Source organism: Triticum aestivum, chromosome 6B (assembly GCF_018294505.1).
Source record: "Triticum aestivum cultivar Chinese Spring chromosome 6B, IWGSC CS RefSeq v2.1, whole genome shotgun sequence".
NCBI classification, from domain to species: domain Eukaryota; kingdom Viridiplantae; phylum Streptophyta; class Magnoliopsida; order Poales; family Poaceae; genus Triticum; species Triticum aestivum.
The window spans coordinates 329,443,824-329,464,125 of record NC_057810.1 but is presented as its reverse complement, the minus strand read 5'-3'; positions in this window follow the sequence as shown (position 1 = coordinate 329,464,125).

The window sequence follows — 20,302 nt, the reverse complement described above, 5'->3', positions numbered from 1 at the left end:
ACGTGTCCGTCGTCCCAGAACTTCTATCTCTGGAACCTGTCATGATTAGTAGAAACAAGAAACAAAATTCAAGAATAATGTTCCTATGAACTACTAGGATGTGGTTGTGTGCTCACAGTAAAGCAAATATCAATATCTTACAAGTTCTTACCTTGCGGCAGGTGGTGACAGGCAACCAGCGATGTCAAGTAACTCTGAAGATTGTGTAAAGCGATTGCCAGGGGAACGTACGTATACACGGTATAGAAATATGTGGAGCTGGGTTGGCTATATATGGTAGCAAAAGATTAGCAATAATCAATTCAAAGATGCAATGTTGAATAAACGCTCAACGACGGTACTGTGCTGGTCCTAAGCTAGACCGGACTAGAGACGCGAGCCTAAAACACTAATGAGGTCACGGTGTAGCAAAACTAGCATCAATGAAGGATACTAAGTAGCTCTGGGCAGCAAGACATAAGTGAAGATCACAACGGCAGTAAAGATAATGATGAAAAACAACTGCCAAGCAGGATATACAACAACTCTCTCTCCAACTTTCCTCTTGAAAAGTTTGAGCCAATTTTCTGATAACTTTTTTCAAAGAATTCTACTAACTCAAGCTTTCCAATGCAAAAAGAATCACTCAATTCTGAATTGGTATGAGAAGTCAAAGAATTCTAAAACTGGCCTAAAAAACTGGAAAAAACTGTATGCGCGAACTTCGGAGGGCAAAAAGACCTATTTAGAAGCCGATCTTGAGGTGCCAAATATTGAACAAGCTTCTGCAACTATTTAGATGCGGCTCATCGCTAGCTTTCATTTGAGTACTCGCCGAGCCAAAACGGACTTCGTATGAGAAAGTTATGCCTGTTTTACAGAACAGTGCACAAAACAGATTCCAATCCAAATTCAACTACGAGATTGAGTCTAGATAGATCCGAATTTTGTTTTTTTTCTTCTCTTTTTTTTTCCTAACACCTTTTTTTCTTTTTCTTTCTCTCTTTTTTTTCTCTGATTTTTTTACTCTTTTTCTCTCTCTTTTTTTCTCTGTCTTTTTTTTCCTCCCTCCTTCCAAAACAAACTAGATAAGATGCAGATTGGATCAAGCCAAGATGTGAACGATCTCTCAACTATGATTATAACAATGAACGGTGGGTAGCACGTGATGGAAATTGATGGATGTGTAGTGGACAACGGAAGGGATAACGATGCAGCGGCGGCGTGACTAATGTGAACAGAACTCGAAACTCTAAACGAACTAGACACTAAGACCAGCAACTGACACGATGATGCAACCGATAATTCAACTATGCAAAGGCTCAGACTGGCTTGGATAAAGGATGAACAGATCTAACTTTGTTTTGTGGCCTTTTCATGGACTGTAGGTATGAATGACATATGCGATCTAAACTATGAAAAACTGTAAAAAATCTCATCGAGCAACCTGAAAACTAATACCACTTGATAGAGGCGGGGTTCCCCAATCTTTCGATGAGATGATAATTATCGATTTGGTGGAGACGACTTTGACGATCCGACTACAAACGTGCAACGACGTTGCGCCTTAGCAATCGCTAAAATAACTCCGAGAGGTTATTGACCACGCCGGAGCACGATCAACCTGACCACGAAGGTCTATTCCTGCAAGCAATCGAAGAACAAGCAATAATATAATAAAAGCAATCTGAATATTGCAAATATGTATGAAGTATTGATAATGGTGGGGATCTGAAAAGTGGTCTTGGTCTGGTCGTTGGACACAAACGAAGTACACGAAGTTGCAATGGCTAACTTTTAACTAAACAAATCCCAAGCGAAAATCTACTTGATGGATCTACTTATATAGGAGAAAGGGGTGGCGGCTAAGGAGGTGGGAGAACGTCCCAAGGTAGCCTAAAACTAACCCTAGGTCGTACAAGGCCAATGGGCCCAAGTGGAGGTGACGTAACACCTTTGGACTTGTAGTTTGACTCGGATTCTGCTGCAGCATCAGATTGTTTCGTCCATAACTCAATGCTCCAGACGAATTTTTAGGTGAATCCAATTGGTTTGGAAAGACCACGAAATCTACTTTCCAACAAACAAAGAATCACCCAATTTAGAGTCCTTATGAAAAAGTTGTTGACGATTTGAGTCAGGTATGTTTGTCCAGTCTGAATCTGAGTCCAGAACGTGAGAGACTTGGACTCTATCTTCTCTTGGGACAAAAGTGACGTGAGAGAACTTTTTGAATAGAAAATAAACCATCCCAACATTGGTGAATAAACCTTACTTGCATCAAATTTACATGCTACAACATGCTTAAATAAGCAAACATGCAATAAGTCATTCAACACAGAATCATCACCAAAATTAGAGGTCATATCAAAATGATTAAACGTTGATTCTTTTGCATCAACAGTTAATTCAATGGGTGCACTCAAAATAGTTGGTATTTCAGTTGTTTGATCACATGACGCATTCATGAAAGTATCAATATTCTCTAAAATAGATGATGTGCTCAAATCACCAGGTAACTCAACACATGATGCATTCAAGTTAACTAGGGATGCATCATTCTCATGTGAAGTTATATCATCAATACCTTTACTGTTGCCTTGTCGCAAAGACGTAGCTGATGTAGGTACAGACGTAGACAATGCACCATACTCTTGAAATGATGTCGCACTCACAATCCGAGGTGGGGATGCTCTAGTAGGTGCAACAGTGGACGAACCAACTGGCGGTGGTGAGCATGAACTGGAATAGTAGTTGTTGTAGTCACCCAATGCATCCTCCTGTAACTGTCTCTCAAAGGTACAAGCACGAACATACATACCAGTAATGCAACGAGGAATATACTGAAATCTTGCCTGAATATCATGGTTCAAACCACCAAAAAATCTATTCATTGTATCATCCGTAGATTCTTCTATGTCACAATGATGCATATAAGATTTGAACTCTTGGTAGTAAGCATGAACAGTGTTGTTGCCTTGTTTAAGTTGTTCAAATTTGCGAAGCAATTCACGACGATAGTAAGGAGGGAAAAATTGTTGTCTCATTACATCTTTCAAATGTTTCCAAGTTGTGGGTTGGTTATCAATGTTTTTCCTACAATGCACACTCCACCAAATAGAAGCAAAACCAGTAAATGCTCTAGTAGCAGCTCGTACTCTCTCAAGTTCAGAAAAGTCATGGTGACAAAAAACTTGTTCTACTTCAAGCTCCCAAGCTAGATAAATAGCAGGATTAAATCTACCCTCAAATGACGGTAAAGAGATAACCTGACCATGTGCTTGTGTGTGTTGTCCCAACTCTCGTGATGGTGAAGACGTGTCCGTCGTCCCAGAACTTCTATCTCTGGAACCTGTCATGATTAGTAGAAACAAGAAACAAAATTCGAGAATAATGTTCCTATGAACTACTAGGATGTGGTTGTGTGCTCACAGTAAAGCAAATATCAATATCTTACAAGTTCTTACCATGCGGCAGGTGGTGACAGGCAACCAGCGATGTCAAGTAACTCTGAAGATTGTGTAAAGCGATTGCCAGGGGAACGTACGTATACACGGTGTAGAAATATGTGGAGCTGGGTTGGCTATATATGGTAGCAAAAGAATAGCAATAATCAATTCAAAGATGCAATGTTGAATAAACGCTCAACGACGGTACTGTGCTGGTCCTAAGCTAGACCGGACTAGAGACACGAGCCTAAAACACTAATGAGGTCACGGTGTAGCAAAACTAGCATCAATGAAGGATACTAAGTAGCTCTGGGTAGCAAGACATAAGTGAAGATCACAACGACAGTAAAGATAATGATGAAAAACAACTGCCAAGCAGGATATACAACAACTCTCTCTCCAACTTTCCTCTTGAAAAGTTTGAGCCAATTTTCTGATAACTTTTTTCAAAGAATGCTACTAACTCAAGCTTTCCAATGCAAAAAGAATCACTCAATTCCGAATTGGTATGAGAAGTCAAAGAATACTAAAACTGGCCTGAAAAACTGGAAAAAACTGTATGCGCGAACTTCGGAGGGCAAAAAGACCTATTTAGAAGCCGATTTTGAGGTGCCAAATACTGAACAAGCTTCTGCAACTATTTAGATGCGGCTCGTCGCTAGCTTTCATTTGAGTACTCGCGGAGGCAAAACGGACTTCGTATGAGAAAGTTATGCCTGTTTTACAGAACAGTGCACAAAACAGATTCCAATCCAAATTCAACTACGAGATCGAGTCTAGATAGATCCGAATTTTGTTTTTTTTCTTCTCTTTTTTTTCCTAACACCTTTTTTTTCTTTTTCTTTCTCTCTTTTTTTTCTCTGATTTTTTTACTCTTTTTCTCTCTCTTTTTTTCTCTGTCTTTTTTTTCCTCCCTCCTTCCAAAACAAACTAGATAAGATGCAGATTGGATCAAGCCAAGATGTGAACAATCTCAACTATGATTATAACAATGAACGGTGGGTAGCACGTGATGGAAATTGATGGATGTGTAGTGGACAACGGAAGGGATAACGATGCAGCGGCAGCGTGACTAATGTGAACAGAACTCGAAACTCTAAACGAACTAGACACTAAGACCAGCAACTGACACGATGATGCAACCGATAATTCAACTATACAAAGGCTCAGACTGGCTTGGATAAAGGATGAACAGATCTAACTTTGTTTTGTGGCCTTTTCATGGACTGTAGGTATGAATGACAGATGCGATCTAAACTATGAAAAACTGTAAAAAAATCTCATCGAGCAACCTGAAAACTAATACCACTTGATAGAGGCGGGGTTCCCCAATCTTTCGATGGGATGATAATTATCGATTTGGTGGAGACGACTTTGACGATCTGACTACAAACGTGCAACGACGTTGCGCCTTAGCAATCGCTAAACTAACTCCGAGAGGTTATTGACCACGCCGGAGCACGGTCAACCTGACGACGAAGGTCTATTCCTGCAAGCAATCGAAGAACAAGCAATAATATAATAAAAGCAATCTGAATATTGCAAATATGTATGAAGTACTGATAATGGTGGGGATCCGAAAAGTGGTCTTGGTCTGGTCGTTGGACACAAACGAAGTACACGAAGTTGCAATGGCTAACTTTTAACTAAACAAATCCCAAGCGAAAAGCTACTAGATGGATCTACTTATATAGGAGAAAGGGCTGGCGGCTAAGGAGGTGGGAGAACGTCCCAAGGTAGCCTAAAACTAACCCTAGGTCGTACAAGGCCAATGGGCCCAAGTGGAGGTGACGTAACACCTTTGGACTTGTAGTTTGACTCGGATTCTGCTGCAACATCAGATTGTTTCGTCCATAACTCAATGCTCCAGACGAATTTTTAGGTGAATCCAATTGGTTTGGAAAGACCACGAAATCTAATTTCCAACAAAAAAAGAATCACCCAATTTAGAGTCCTTATGAAAAAGTTGTTGACGATTTGAGTCAGGTATGTCTGTCCAGTCTGAATCTGAGTCCAGAACGTGAGAGACTTGGACTCTATCTTCTCTTGGGACAAAAGTGACGTGAGAGAACTTTTTGAACAGAAAATAAACATCTCTAGCTTCCTTATCTTCATATGTGGATTGTACAAATGTCCCATACACCTGCAATTAGACAAAACACAAAAGTGTGTGAAGTATTTTTGTTCTGGATAACATAAATAGATTATTGAATAGTTTGCACTAGAAATCACCTAACAAATATGCATGTATACAATATTTTCGGTCATATCCAAGGTAGTCATGTCCTCATCAGGGGTTGTGGGTGTAAAAATGGTATTGATGTCCTCATCATCCTCCCCTTCTTGAAATGAAGTCATCCTCGACGGAAGCTCATCTTCCTCACCCAAATAAGGCTTCAAATCTGCAATGTTAAAAGTGGGACTAACCCCAAAATCGGCAGGCAGCTCAAGTTTATATGCATTATCATTTATTTTCTTCAACACCTTAAAAGGACCATCAACACATGGCATTAACTTTGATTTGCGCAAATTAGGAAATCTATCCTTACGCAAATGTAACCAAACAAGATCTCCAGGTGCAAACACAACATGTTTTCTACCCTTATCTCCAGCAAGTTTATATTTAGCATTCATACGCTCAATGTTTTCCTTAGTTAACTCATGCATTTTTAAAAATCAATTCAACACATTGTTTAGCATCAAAATTAACCTTCTCCGAAGATGGAGGCAACAAATCAATAGGCGCACGAGGTAGGAAACCATACACAATTTCAAAATGGCACATCTTAGTAGTAGAATGCAATGAATGATTATAAGCAAATTCAATATGAGGCAAGCATTCTTCCCACATTTTCTTATTATTCTTCAAAACCTGACCATGAAGGTCTATTTCCTGCAGGCAAACAAAGAACAAACAAGAAATTAAGATTGCAATCTAGATATTGCGAATATAAGAGGAAACCTTTATTGATCAAGGTGGGGTTTTGTGACGCTTTTGTCTGGTCGTTGAACACAAATGAAGTACGCGAAGTTGCAGCTATGGCAAATTTTTAATCTAAACAAAACCCAAGGTCTAAACGGTGCCCTAAGGGCTGTATATATGGAGGAAGAGCGGGTGAATTTTGTGGCACTTGGTAGAGGGGTCCGAAACTAACCCTATCTCTTGTTTCCCCACACTTACGGACTCTAAAACTAAAATATACTTATGTATTTCGAAATTACATGGGCCTGGCCCAATAATAAGGTGACGCAACACCTAGAATAGCCTCTGGACGAAATTTATGAAGTGGCATCTTGTATATTTCGTCCAAGGCTTCATGCACTCATTATGGTGGCTTCAAAGTCCTAAAATCATCACTTGTAACTCCGTTCTTGTTCCCCTTGTGCATGCCATCATCTCCATGCTTGTTCTTGCTCCAATGTTCATCCTTCTCCAAGCTAGGCCCTTCATTTGTAAGCAAAACAAATCTATCCAATTTAGGCAGCATAATATTCTCATGAACATTAGAATCATTACCAAGAAACGAAAGTACCTGATAATTTAATTGGCGTGTGCGAGCTCTAGTAATTGGTCTAGTATATGTAGCAGTAGGGGCTGTGGGTATAACAATGGTATTGATGTCCTCATCATCCTCCCCTTCTTGAAATGAAGTCGTCCTCGACGGAAGCTCATCTTCCTCACCCAAATAAGGCTTCAAATCTGCAATGTTAAAAGTGGGACTAACCCCAAAATCTGCAGGCAGCTCAAGTTTATATGCATTATCATTTATTTTCTCCAACACCTTAAAAGGACCATCAGCACGTGGCATTAACTTTGATTTGCGCAAATGAAGAAATCTATCCTTACGCAAATGTAACCAAAAAAGATCTCTAGGTGCAAACACAAGATGTTTTCTACCCTTATCTCCAGCAAGTTTATATTTAGCACTCATACGCTACATGTTTTCCTTAGTTAACTCATGCATTTTTAAAATCAATTCAGCACGTTGTTTAGCATCAAAATTAACCTTCTCCGAAGATGGAAGAGGCAACAAATCAATAGGTGCACGAGGTAGGAAACCATACACAATTTCAGAAGGGCACATCTTAGTAGTAGAATGCAATGAACGATTATAAGCAAATTCAATATGAGGCAAGCATTCTTCCCACATTTTCATATTATTCTTCAAAACATCCCTAAGCATAGTAGACAATGTTCTATTGACTACTTTAGTTTGTCCATCAGTTTGGGGGTGACAAGTAGTACTAAAAAGCAGTTTAGTCCCCAATTTAGCCCATAAACATCTGCAAAAGTGGCTAAGAAATTTAGTATCACGATCCGAAACAATAGTATTGGGCACACCATGCAAGCGAATAATTTCATGAAAGAACAAATCAGCAACATTAACGGCATCATCGCTTTTATGACATGGTATAAAGTGTGCCATTTTCGAGAATCTATCCACGACAACAAATATGTTATCCCTCCCCTTCTTTGTTCGAGGTAAACCTAAAACAAAGTCCATAGATATATCCTCCCAAGGAACAGTAGGTACAGGCAAAGGCATATATAAACCATGAGGATTGAGTCGTGACTTAGCTTTTTGACATGTAGTGCAGCGAGCAATAAAACGCTCAACATCCTGTCTCATCTTTGGCCAAAAGAAATGTGTAGCAAGTACGTCCTCCGTCTTCTTCACGCCAAAGTGTCCCATTAATCCCCCTCCATGCGCTCCTGCAACAACAAAAGACGAATAGAGCTAGCTGGAATGCATAGCTTGTTAGCACGAAACACAAATCCATCATTAACGACGAACTTGTTCCATGTTCTCCCTTCTTTACAATTCTGCAATACATCTTTAAAATCAGCATCATGCACATATTAATCTTTGATGGTCTCCAAACCAAATATTTTGAAGTCTAGTTGTGAAAGCATAGTATAGCGACGAGACAATGCATCAGCAATAACATTTTCTTTACCCTTCTTGTGTTTAATAACATAAGGGAAAGTCTCAATGAATTCAATCGATTTAGCATGTCTACGATTCAGTTTAGCTTGACTTTTAATATGTTTCAAAGATTTGTGATCAGAATGTATAACAAATTCTTTGGGACATAAATAATGTTGCCATGTCTCTAAAGTCCGAACAAGAGCATATAATTCTTTATCATAAGTAGAATAATTCAGACTAGGCCCACTCAATTTTTCAGAAAACTATGCAACAGGTTTGCCATCTTGTAATAACACACATCCTAATCCAATTCCGCTAGCATAACATTCAAGCTCAAAAGTCTTATTAAAATTAGCAAGTTGGAGTAAAGGAGCATGTGTCAACTTATCTTTCAACACCGTGAAGGCTTCTTCCTATGCGGTGCCCCAAACAAAAGGCACATCATTCTTTGTAAGCTCATTGAGAGGTGCAGCAATGGTGCTAAAATCTCTCACAAAACGCCTATAGAATCCAGCGAGGCCAAGAAAACTCCTCACTTGTGTGACCATTTTGGGCTACGGCCAACTCTCAATAGCTTCAATCTTGGCTTTTCAACTTCAATTCCCTGTGGAGTAACAACATAGCCAAGAAAAGACACTCGGTCGGTGCAAAAGGTGCACTTCCCAAGGTTACCAAACAAACGTGCATCACGTAGAGCAATAAAAACAGCACATAAATGTACCAAATGTTCTTCCAAAGATCTGCTATAAATCAATATGTCATCAAAGTAAACTACCACAAATCGTCCAATGAAAGCACGTAAAACTTCGTTCATTAATCTCATGAAAGTACTAGGTGCATTAGTTAACCCAAAAGGCATGACTAACCACTCATATAATCCAAACTTAGTTTTAAATGCTGTTTTCCATTCATCCCCCAATTTCATACGAATTTGATGGTATCCACTACACAAATCAACTTTGGAGAATATTGTAGAGCCACTCAATTCATCAAGCATATCATCTAGCCTAGGAATAGGATGATGATAACGAAAAGTAATATTATTAATGCCTCTACAATCAACACACATACGCGATGTACCATCCTTTTTCGGCACTAGAATAATAGGAACAGCACAAGGACTAAGGGATTCGCGTATATAACCTTTGTCGAGAAGCTCTTGTACTTGACGTATAATCTCCTTCATCTCCTCTAGATTGGTACGGTATGGTGCATGGTTTGGCAATGAAGCACCGGGAATTAAATCAATCTGATGCTCAATCCCTTGAATAGGCGGTAATCCCGGTGGCACGTCTTGTGGAAAGACGTCAGCGAACTCCTGCAAAATGTTAGTGACAGCAGGAGGCAAAGAGGAAGGCACGTCCTCGAATGAAAATAATGCCTCTTTGCACGTCCTCGAATGAAAATCTAGCTTATCAATATCAGATTTGGTGGCAAATTAACATGCACTTTTCAATTTAATTTCAGAAGCAACACTAGATGGTTTATTATTAGGCTTCATTTGTTGCTCAAATTCTTTTGCCACAATCTGATTTTCACTCTTATTTTGCTCCTGTTTTGCTTTATTAGCTCTATTAATATCGTCTTTCAAAATGGAATCAGGAGTCATAGGAAGCAAAGTAATATTTTTATCCTTATGAACAAGAGTATACTGATTATTTCTACCATGGTGTACAGATTTTTTATCAAATTGCCATGGTCTACCAAGTAATAAGGAACATGCTTGCATAGGTAGCACATCACAATCAACATAATCAGCATATGTAGAGATACTAAAATGCACATAAACAGTACGTGTTACCTTAACCTTGTCGTTGTTGTTGAACCATTGTATGTAGTAAGGATGTGGATGTGGTCTTGTGGTGAGAGATAGCTTCTCCACCATCTCCATGCTAGCCAAGTTGTTGTAGCTCCCTCCATCTATGATGACGCGCACATAACGTGCCTTCACAACTCCCTTTGTATGGAACAAATTATGCCTCTAATTTTGCTCAGCTTGTGTAACCTGCACACTCAAAACACATTGAGCAACTAAACATTCATACCTGTCAGCATCTTCAGGAGCCATGTATTGCGTCTCATGATCAGAATCATCTCCACCGTGTTCTTCACTTGTAATAAGGGCTAAAGTCTCCTCATCATAGTCACTAGCAGACTCATACCCACCATCCTTAGTAGCAATCATCACACGCTGAGATTTGCATTCTCATGCATAATGTCCTCTTCCATTACAACGACGACAAATAATATCACTTGTGTGCCCTGTTGATGCCATGGACGAAGAAGAGCTCTGCGCAGGCCCGGCAGGTGCGCTCTTGGCAGATAGTGGCGGTTGTGCCTGCTTTCTTGTATCACGGCTGGAGGTAGCAGCTGATGGAGGTGCTGGTACAGTGGAAGTAGAGGATGCACGCGGTGTCCATGATGAAAGTCGACCTGCAGAAAAGTTAGTTCGCGACAATGCTTGTCGATCCTGCACTTCATGTTCAGCTTTACAAGCAAGATGGAATAAACGAGTGATATTAGTATACTCCTTATGCTCTAGAATGGTCTGAATCTCTCTATTTAATCCACCCATAAAACGTGCAAGCATAGCTTCATTCTCCTCAACAATACCACATCTAATCATGCCAGTTTGTAATTCCTAATAATATTCTTCTACAGAATTTTTTCCTTGTCCTAAACGCTGCAATTTTTTAAGCAATTCACGTTGATAATATGGTGGAACCCAACGAGTAAGCATAGCAGTTTTCAAGGCAGCCCAAGTAGTTGGAATAGGATATAATCTACAATGTTCAGACCACCATACACATGCAAAACTAGTGAAAGCACAAACAGCAGCAGCAACCCGTCTCTCCTCGGGATATTGTAAACATGTAAAACGTTGTTCAGTTTCTAACTCCCAAGTAAGATATATATCAGGAACATATCTACCCTCAAATGGTGGAATATTCAATTTCAGTTTCGGAATATGGTCATTATCTCGTACCTGAGGTGGTGGTGCAGGCCTACCATTGCGAACATATACCTGAGGTCGACCTGCTGGTGGTGGTGCCGGTGGCTGCATGTAGTTCTGATTTTTATCAACCTCATCCTCGGAATAGTCCTCCACCTCTATAGTAACAGCAGGAGCTACAGAAGCACCAACAGCAGTAGCAGCGGCACCAGAATTTTGTCCTGGTTCAATAGGAACACGCTGTGCTCGCCCTACTGTATCGCGGTGTAGAACTGGTTGTGGGAGACATTTGAGTAATTCATCAAACTTGGCGTCCAACTTGGTGTCAATTGTCTTCTTAATGTCATCCATCCTCTCCAATGCCTTTCCAAAACTGGCCATCACGTCTTCCACCTGTTGACCCAACATTTGATGAAACTTATCATGAAGATCCTTGTTCATCATGTTCTCCCAGTCAATCTCATCGGCTTGTGATCCTGGGATGGTTAGCAGCAATAGAAACACAAAATAATATGATTCTATAGACTAGTAGGAAGCGGTGGTGGTGGTGTCTCACAAATCCTTCAAGCGAATATCAAATTCTTACCAGTTCTTACCCAGCAGCAGGTGGTGATCGGCAACCGTTGTAGTCAAAACTCTCAATGCTTGGATAGAGCGATTACCAGGGAGAATCAAACGCATGACGTAGATGTATGTGGAGCTGGGAAGGCTTATAATATGGTAGCAAAAAGGGTCAGCAATAATCAATTCAGAGATGCAAAGTTGAATAAACTCTCAATGACGGTACTATGCTGGTCCTAGGCTAGACCGTGCTAGAGACGCGAGCCTAGAACACTAACAAAATCACGGCGCTGCACGTAAACAAGGGAGGAGCACACTCTGAATTTTTTTTCTCTTTTTTTCACTTTTTTGGCACTTCTTTTTCCTTTTTTTTATCCGCAACAAATTTTTTTTCGAAAAAGTCTACAAATGGTCTAGAAACTGCCTAGCCAGAATTTTCCAGACTTAGTTTTTTTTGAAACTGGAGCTAATTTCCTACTGCGGGTAACCCGAAAGTTCGGGAGTCCTTCTCTATCACGACACGGAGTATGGCGTGATCTGGAAATCGAAAATGAAAGCAACAAATAATTGACTCGGACTAGGACTGGTGGCGGAGATGAATCTGGTGGACCTCGGACTGGTGGCGGAGATGAATCGGGTGGAACTCGGACTGGTGGCGGATATATGTTGCAGGTGGACTCGGATTGGCGTGATGGAGGTGGATATGTGGTATATGGCTGCGGTGATGTCAATGATGGTAGATGGCAGCGGTGATGACGATGGTGGTATATGGCAGCGGTGATGACAATGGTGGTATATGGCAGCGGTGATGATGATGATGCGGCGGCGGCGTGACAACTTGTGAACAGAACTCGAAACTCTAAAGGACTAGACACTAAGACCAGCAACTAGACACGATGATGCAACCGCAAATTCAACAACGCAAATATAGAAAAGATTATGCAATGGCTCAGACTGGTTCGGATATGATGAACTAACCCTAATTTTTTTGTGGCGTTTTTGTGGACTATAGGTATGAAGAACAGACTCGATCTAAACTACGAAAAACTGTAAAATCTCACCGAGCAACCTGGAAATCTGATACCACTTGACAGAGGCAAAGGTGTCCCGTCTTTCGATGAGATGGTGGCCATCGTTTTGGAGGAAGTCGACTTTGACGATCCGACTACGAACGTGCGAGGACATCGCACCTTAGCAATCGCTAAACCAAATCCAAGAGGTTATTGACCACGCCGGAGCACGATCAACCTGACCACGAAGGTCTGTTTCCTGCAGGCAAACAAAGAACAAGCAAGAAACTAAGATTGCAATCTGGATATTCCGAATATAAGAGGAAAGCTTTATTGATCAAGGTGGGGTTCTATGACGCCTTTGTCTGGTCGTTGAACACAAACGAAGTACGCAAAGTTGCAGCTATGGCGAACTTTAATCTAAACAAAACCCAAAGTCTAAACGATGCCCTAAGGGCTGTATATATGGAGGAAGAGGGAGTGAATTTCGTGGCCCTTGGTGGAGGGGTCCAAAACTAACCCTATATCTTGTTTCCCCACACATACGGACTCTAAAAATAGCCTATACTTATGTATTTAGAAATTACATGGGCCTGGCCCAATAATAAGGTGACGCAGCACCTAGAATAGCCTCTGGACGAAATTTATGAAGTGGCATCTTGTATATTTTGTCCAAGGCTTCATGCACTCGTTATGGTGGCTTCAAAGTCCTGAAATCATCACTTGTAACTCTGTTCTTGTTCCCCTTGCGCATGCCATCATCTCCATGCTTTTTCTTACTCCAATGTTCATCTCCAAGCTAGGCCCTTCATTTGTAAGCAAAACAAATGTATCCAATTTAGGCAGCATCATATTCTCATGAAATTTAGAATCATTACCAAGAAACGAAAGTACCTGGTAATTTAATTGGCGTGCGTGAGCTCTAGTAATTGGTCTAGTATGTATAGCAGCAGGGGCTGTGGGTGTAACAATGGTATTGATGTCCTCATCATATGGTCCTCCATCAATTGCATGATAGCTTACACATATTGAGCATCCATTGCCATATTCATGCTATTGATGAACTGTCTCTCTATGACATCATTTTGCACAAGGGTAGAATTTGTCGCTTTGTGCACCATGCTAATTATCACATGAATGCTTTGCATATCATTCTAGATCATCTTGATAAGCATCATGTGTCTTGCCATGCACCATCTTGCCGCACGGACTCATATTTACTTGATGGACCCTTTGTGTGCGCTAACCATTGTATTTCCAAGTGTACTTTGTGTTTGCTCCTTTTGCATGTATACCACTCCGGAGACACCTTGGAGTACTTGGATTGTGCCATGCCTTCAACTTCGTCCAACTACAAGTCCGTCCATGACAACCGTTTCCATGGTGATGAGGATCACGATCCGAGGTCGGATCTTTCCCAAGGGGGGGGGGGAGATGATGCGAAGCATCCCAAGTTCATCCCCATGTACACTCCGACTACTCTCCAAGCCCCAAGGATACATAAGATGAGATCTCGACTATGCGCCATTGGACACAAGGTGAACCCGTTCCTAAATGCTTCCCCTTTCCATTCGCGTGAGACATGGTTGCTACCTAATGCAATGACACTACGGATGCCTAGGTACCAAGGAGACCCTCTCAGAGATGCTCTAAATGATGGACAAGTCCCCAAGTACAAGGATGAAGGAGCACGACGAGAGGAACCGGAGAAAGGCTACAGGACCCGGACATCCGGCCCCGGCCCGGACATCCGGCCCCTGAAGATGTCAACAACAGTAGCAACCCAGCCATCGAAGTGCTACAGGGCCCGGACATCCGGCCAGGCCCCGGACATCCGGCGCCCCGCGACAGCCCGGAAATCCGATGCCAGCCCGGACATCCGGCGCCCCATCACAGAACGGCCAGAAGCTGGATCAAGCCAGCCCGGAAATCCGGCCCGTCGCCCGCACATCCGGCCTCCCCTGCCTGCATGCAGTGCATCCGAGCTGAGGCCCATGTACCCCTTCGCCCCTTAGACTATATATACTCCCCCTCCACCTATGTTTTAGGGTTAGCGTTGATTTAGCTCGTTTGTGAGATAGAGCCTCGCTCATCCATCGGATATCCTCCTCGTGAGAGACCGCGGCCTCTTCGGAAAAGATCCACTTGGATTCAAGACCCCTTTACGGGAGGATCCCCCCGTGGATTCAAGACCTCCTCTCGGAGAAGAACGGCTACCCTTGTATCCTTTGTTGATTTTGAATCTTGTGCTACCTTATGTGTTCGGTGATCTAGCACTTATGTGATTGATTCCTTGTCGGTTTAGTGATTCTCTCTCGTTTTCCCCATGTTTCCCCTTTGTGCTTCCGCCTATTCTTCGTGATTCCCCGTAGGATCCACTCCAAACATGAAAGATCGCCCCCTAGGGTTCCGCCCTACATCACAAAGTCTCCTCATCATAGTCACTAGCAGACTCATACCCACCATCCTCAGTAGCAATCATCACACGCTGAGATTTGCATTCTCGCGCATAATGTCCTCTTCCCTTACAACGACGACAAATAATATCACTTGTCTGCCCTGTTGATGCCATGGACGAAGAAGAGCTCTGTGCAGGCCCGGCAGGTGCGCTCTTGGCAGATAGTGGTGGTTGTGCCTGCTTTCTTGTATCACGGCTGGAGGTAGCAGCTGATGGAGGTGCTAGTGCAGTGGAAGTAGAGGACGCACGCGGTGTCCATGATGAAAGTCGACCTGCAGAAAAGTTAGTTCGCGCCAATGCTTGTCGATCCTGCACTTCACATTTAGCTTTACAAGCAAGATGGAATAAACGAGTGATATTAGTATACTCCTTATACTCTAGAATGGTCTGAATCTCTCTATTTAAACCACCCATAAAACGTGCAAGCATAGCTTCATTCTCCTCAATAATACCACATCTAATCATGCCAGTTTGTAATTCCTGATAATATTCTTCTACAGAATTTTTTCCTTGTCTTAAACGCTGCAATTTTTGAAGCAATTCACGTTGATAATACGGTGGAACCCGACGAGTACGCATAGCAGTTTTCAAAGCAGCCCAAGTAGTTGGAATAGGATATAATCTACAATGTTCAGACCACCCTACACATGCAAAACTAGTGAAAGCACCAACAGCAGCAGCAACTCGTCTCTCCTCGGGATATTGTAAACATGTAAAACGTTGTTTAGTTTCTAACTCCCAAGTAAGATATATATCAGGAACATATCTACCCTCAAATGATGGAATATTAAATTTCAGTTTCGAAATATGGTCATTATCTCATACCTGAGGTGGTGGTGCAGGCCTACCATTGCGAATATATACCTGAGGTCGACCTGTTGGTGGTGGTGCTGGTGGCTGCACGTAGTTCTGATTTTGATCAACCTCATCCTCGCAATAGTCCTCCACCTCTGTAGTAACAGCAGGAGCTACAGAAGCACCAACAACAGTAGCAGCGGCACCAGAATTTTGTCCTGGCTCAACAGGAACACGTTGTGCTCGCCCTACTGTATCGCGGTGTAAAGCTGGTTGTGGGAGATGTTTGAGTAATTCAACAAACTTGGCGTCCAACTTGGTGTCAATTGACTTCTCAATGTCATCCATCTTCTCCATTGCCTTTCCAAAGCTGGCCATCACGTCTTCTACCTGTTGACCCAACATTTGATGACTTATCATGAAGATCCTTGTTCATCATGTTCTCCCAATCAATCTCGTCGACTTGTGTTCCTGCCATAGTTAGCAGCAATAGAAACAGACAAGAATATGATCCTACAGACTACTGGAATATGGTGGTGGTGGGGTGTCACAAATCCGTCAAGCGAATCTCAAATTCTTACCAGTTCTTACGCAGCAGCAGGTGGTGATCGGCAACCGTTGTAGTCAAAACTCTCAAAGCTTGGATAGAGTGATTACCAGGGAGAGTCAAACACACGACGTAGATGTATGTGGAGCTGGGAAGGCTTATAATATGGTAGCAAAAAGGGTCAGCAATAATCAATTCAGAGATGAAAAGTTGAATAAACGCTCAACGATGGTACTGTGCTAGTCCTAGGCTAGACCGTGCTAGAGACGCGAGCCTATAACACTAACAAAATCACGGCGCAGCACTTAAACAAGGAAAAAGCACACTCTGGAAAAAAATTTGCTCTTTTTTTTTGGCGCTGCTCTTTTTTTTGCGCTGCTCTTTTTTTTGCGAAAAATCACTATAATGGCGAGTGTCTCAAAACTCTCCCCGGGTCAAACTGACAAGATGGGCACGAAATTTTTTGACAATTTTTTTTCAGAAATCAGGGCAGCGACGATGAAAAAGTGCGAAAAAAAATCACTATGATGTCGAATGTCTCAAAACACTCCTAGGGACCTAAAAATAGGATAGGGAAAAAATTATTTTCGGTCGCCGAATTTTTTTTCCCGAAACCTACTCAGGCAAGGAAACACGAATCGGAAATTAGATGGATCTCGGAAACAAACCTACTACGAAAAGAACTCAGATTGGTGGTGGATATATGGTGGTAGGATATGGCATCGGTGGTGGTATATGATAGCGGTGGTGGTATATGGATTTGGATAGGTGGTATATGGCAGCGTTGGTGGGATATGGCAGCGGTGGTGGTATATGGTAGCGCTGGTGGTATAAGGCAGCGTTGGTGGGATATGGCAGCGGTGGTGGTATATGGCAACAATGATGAAGATGGTGCAGAGGCCGCGTGACAAACTGTGACAGAACTCGAAACCCTAAAGGACTAGACGCTAAGACCAGCAACTAGACACGATGATGCAACCGCAAATTCATCAAAGCAAAACCCTAAAAAGATTATGCAAAGGCTCAGATTGGTTCGGATATGATGAACTAACCCTAATTTTTTGTGGCTTTTTCATGGACTGTAGGTATGAAGAACCGACTCGATCTAAACTACGAAAAACTGTAAAATCTCACCGAGCAACCTGGAAATCTGATACCACTTGATAGAGGCAAAGGTGTCTCGTCTTTCAATGAGATGATGGATATCGCTTTGGTGGAAGTCGACTTTGACGATCCGACTATGAACGTGCGAGGACGTCGCGCCTTAGCAATCGCTAAACCAACTCCGAGTGGCTATTGACCATGCCGGAGCACGATCAACCTGACCACGAAGGTCTGTTTCCTGCAGGAAAACGAAGAACAAACAAGAAACTAAGATTGCAATCTAGATATTGCGAATATAAGAGGAAAGCTTTATTGATCAAGGCGGGGTTCTGTGACGCCTTTGTGTGGTCGTTGAACACAAACGAACTACGCGAAGTTGCAGCTATGGCGAACTTTTAATCTAAACAAAACCCCAAGGTCTAAACGGTGCCCTAAGGGCTTCATATATGGAGGAAGAGGGGGTGAATTTCGTGGCCCTTGGTAGAGGGGTCTGAAACTAACCCTATCTCTTATTTCCCCACACATATGGACTCTAAAAATAACCTATACTTATGTATTTCGAAATTACATGGGCCTCTCCCAATAATAAGGTGACGCAGCACCTAGAATAGCCTCTGGACGAAATTTATGAAGTGGCATCTTGTATATTTCGTCCAAGGCTTCATGCACTCATTATGGTGGCTTCAAAGTCCTGAAATCATCACTTGTAACTCCGTTCTTGTTCCCCTTGCGCATGCCATCATCTCCATGCTTGTTCTTGCTCCAATGTTCATCCTTCTCCAAGCTAGGCCCTTCATTTGTAAGCAAAACAAATGTATCCAATTTAGGCAGCAGCATATTCTCATGAACATTAGAATCATTACCAAGAAGCGGAAGTACCTGTTAATTTAATTCGCGTGCGCGAGCTCTAGTAATTGTTCCAGTATATGTAGCAGTAGGGGATGTGGGTGTAACAATGGTATTTGATGAGGACATCAATACAATTTTTCGAAAACATACTGCTATACATACTGGACCAATTACTAGAGCTCGTGCACGCCAACTAAATTACCAGGTACTTTCGTTTCTTGGTAATGATTCTAATGTTCATGAGAATATGATGCTGCCTAAATTGGATACATTTGTTTTGCTTACAAATGAAGGGCCTAGCTTGGAGAAGGATGAACATTGGAGCAAGAACAAGCATGGAGATGATGGCATGCGCAAGGGAAACAAGAACGGAGTTACAAGTGATGATTTCAGGACTTTGAAGCCACCATAATGGGTGCATGAAGCCTTGGACGAAATATACAAGATGCCACTTCATAAATTTCGTCCCGAGGCTATTTTAGGTGCTGCGTCACCTTATTATTGGGCCAGGCCCATGTAATTTCGAAATACATAAGTATAGGCTATTTTTAGAGTCCGTATGTGTGGGGAAACAAGAGATAGGGTTGATTTCGGACCCCTCCACCAAGGGCCACGAAATTCCCCCCTCTTCCTCCATATATACAGCCCTTAGGGCATCGTTTAGACTTTGGGTTTTGTTTAGATTAAAAGTTCGCCATAGCTGCAACTTCGCGTACTTCGTTTGTGTTCAACGACCAGACAAAGGCGTCACAGAACCCCACCTTGATCAATAAAGCTTTCATCTTATATTCGCAATATCCAGATTGCAATCTCAGTTTCTTGCTTGTTCTTCGTTTGCTCGCAGGAAACAGACCCTCGTGGTCAGGTTGATCGTGCTCCGGCGTGGTCAATAACCTCTCGGAGTTGGTTTAGCGATTGCTAAGGCGCGACGTCCTCGCACGTTCGTAGTCGGATCGTCAAAGTCGACTTCCACCAAAGCGAAATCCATCATCTCATCGAAAGACGGGACACCTTTGCCTCTATCAGTATTGATGTCCTCATCATTCTAACTCCCAAGTAAGATATATATCAGGAACATATCTACCCTCAAATGGTGGAATATTCAATTTCAGTTTGGGAACATGGTCATGATCTCGTACCTGAGGTGGTGGTGCAGGCCTACCATTGCGATTATATACCTGAGGTCGACCTGCTGGTGGTGGTGCTGGTGGCTACACGTAGTTCTGATTTTGATCAACCTCATCCTCATAATCGCCCGCATACTCATCATCCTCCTGGGTACCACCTGCAGCAGTAGCAGGAGCCAAAGAAGCATCAACAACAGGTATAGCAGCACCAGAAGTTTGGCCATCCTCAAGAGGAACACGCTGCGCTCGTCCATACTGATTCGGAAGTGGGCGTTGTTGTTGTCGTTGCAGAGGTGCGATAGGTGTAGCCGGCGGTGGTTGTGGAAAACGCGCGAGCAATTCATTAAACTTGTTATCAAGCTTTGTTTCTAACGTCTTCTCAATGCCATATATCTTCTCCATGGCCTCTTCAAATCTGTTTAGCACATCTTGCACGTGTCCGCTCATCATTTGCTGAAATTTATCATGTAGCAGTTTTTTTGTCAGGTTCTCCCAATCAATCTCATCGGCTTGTGATCCTACCATGGTTAGCAGCAAAT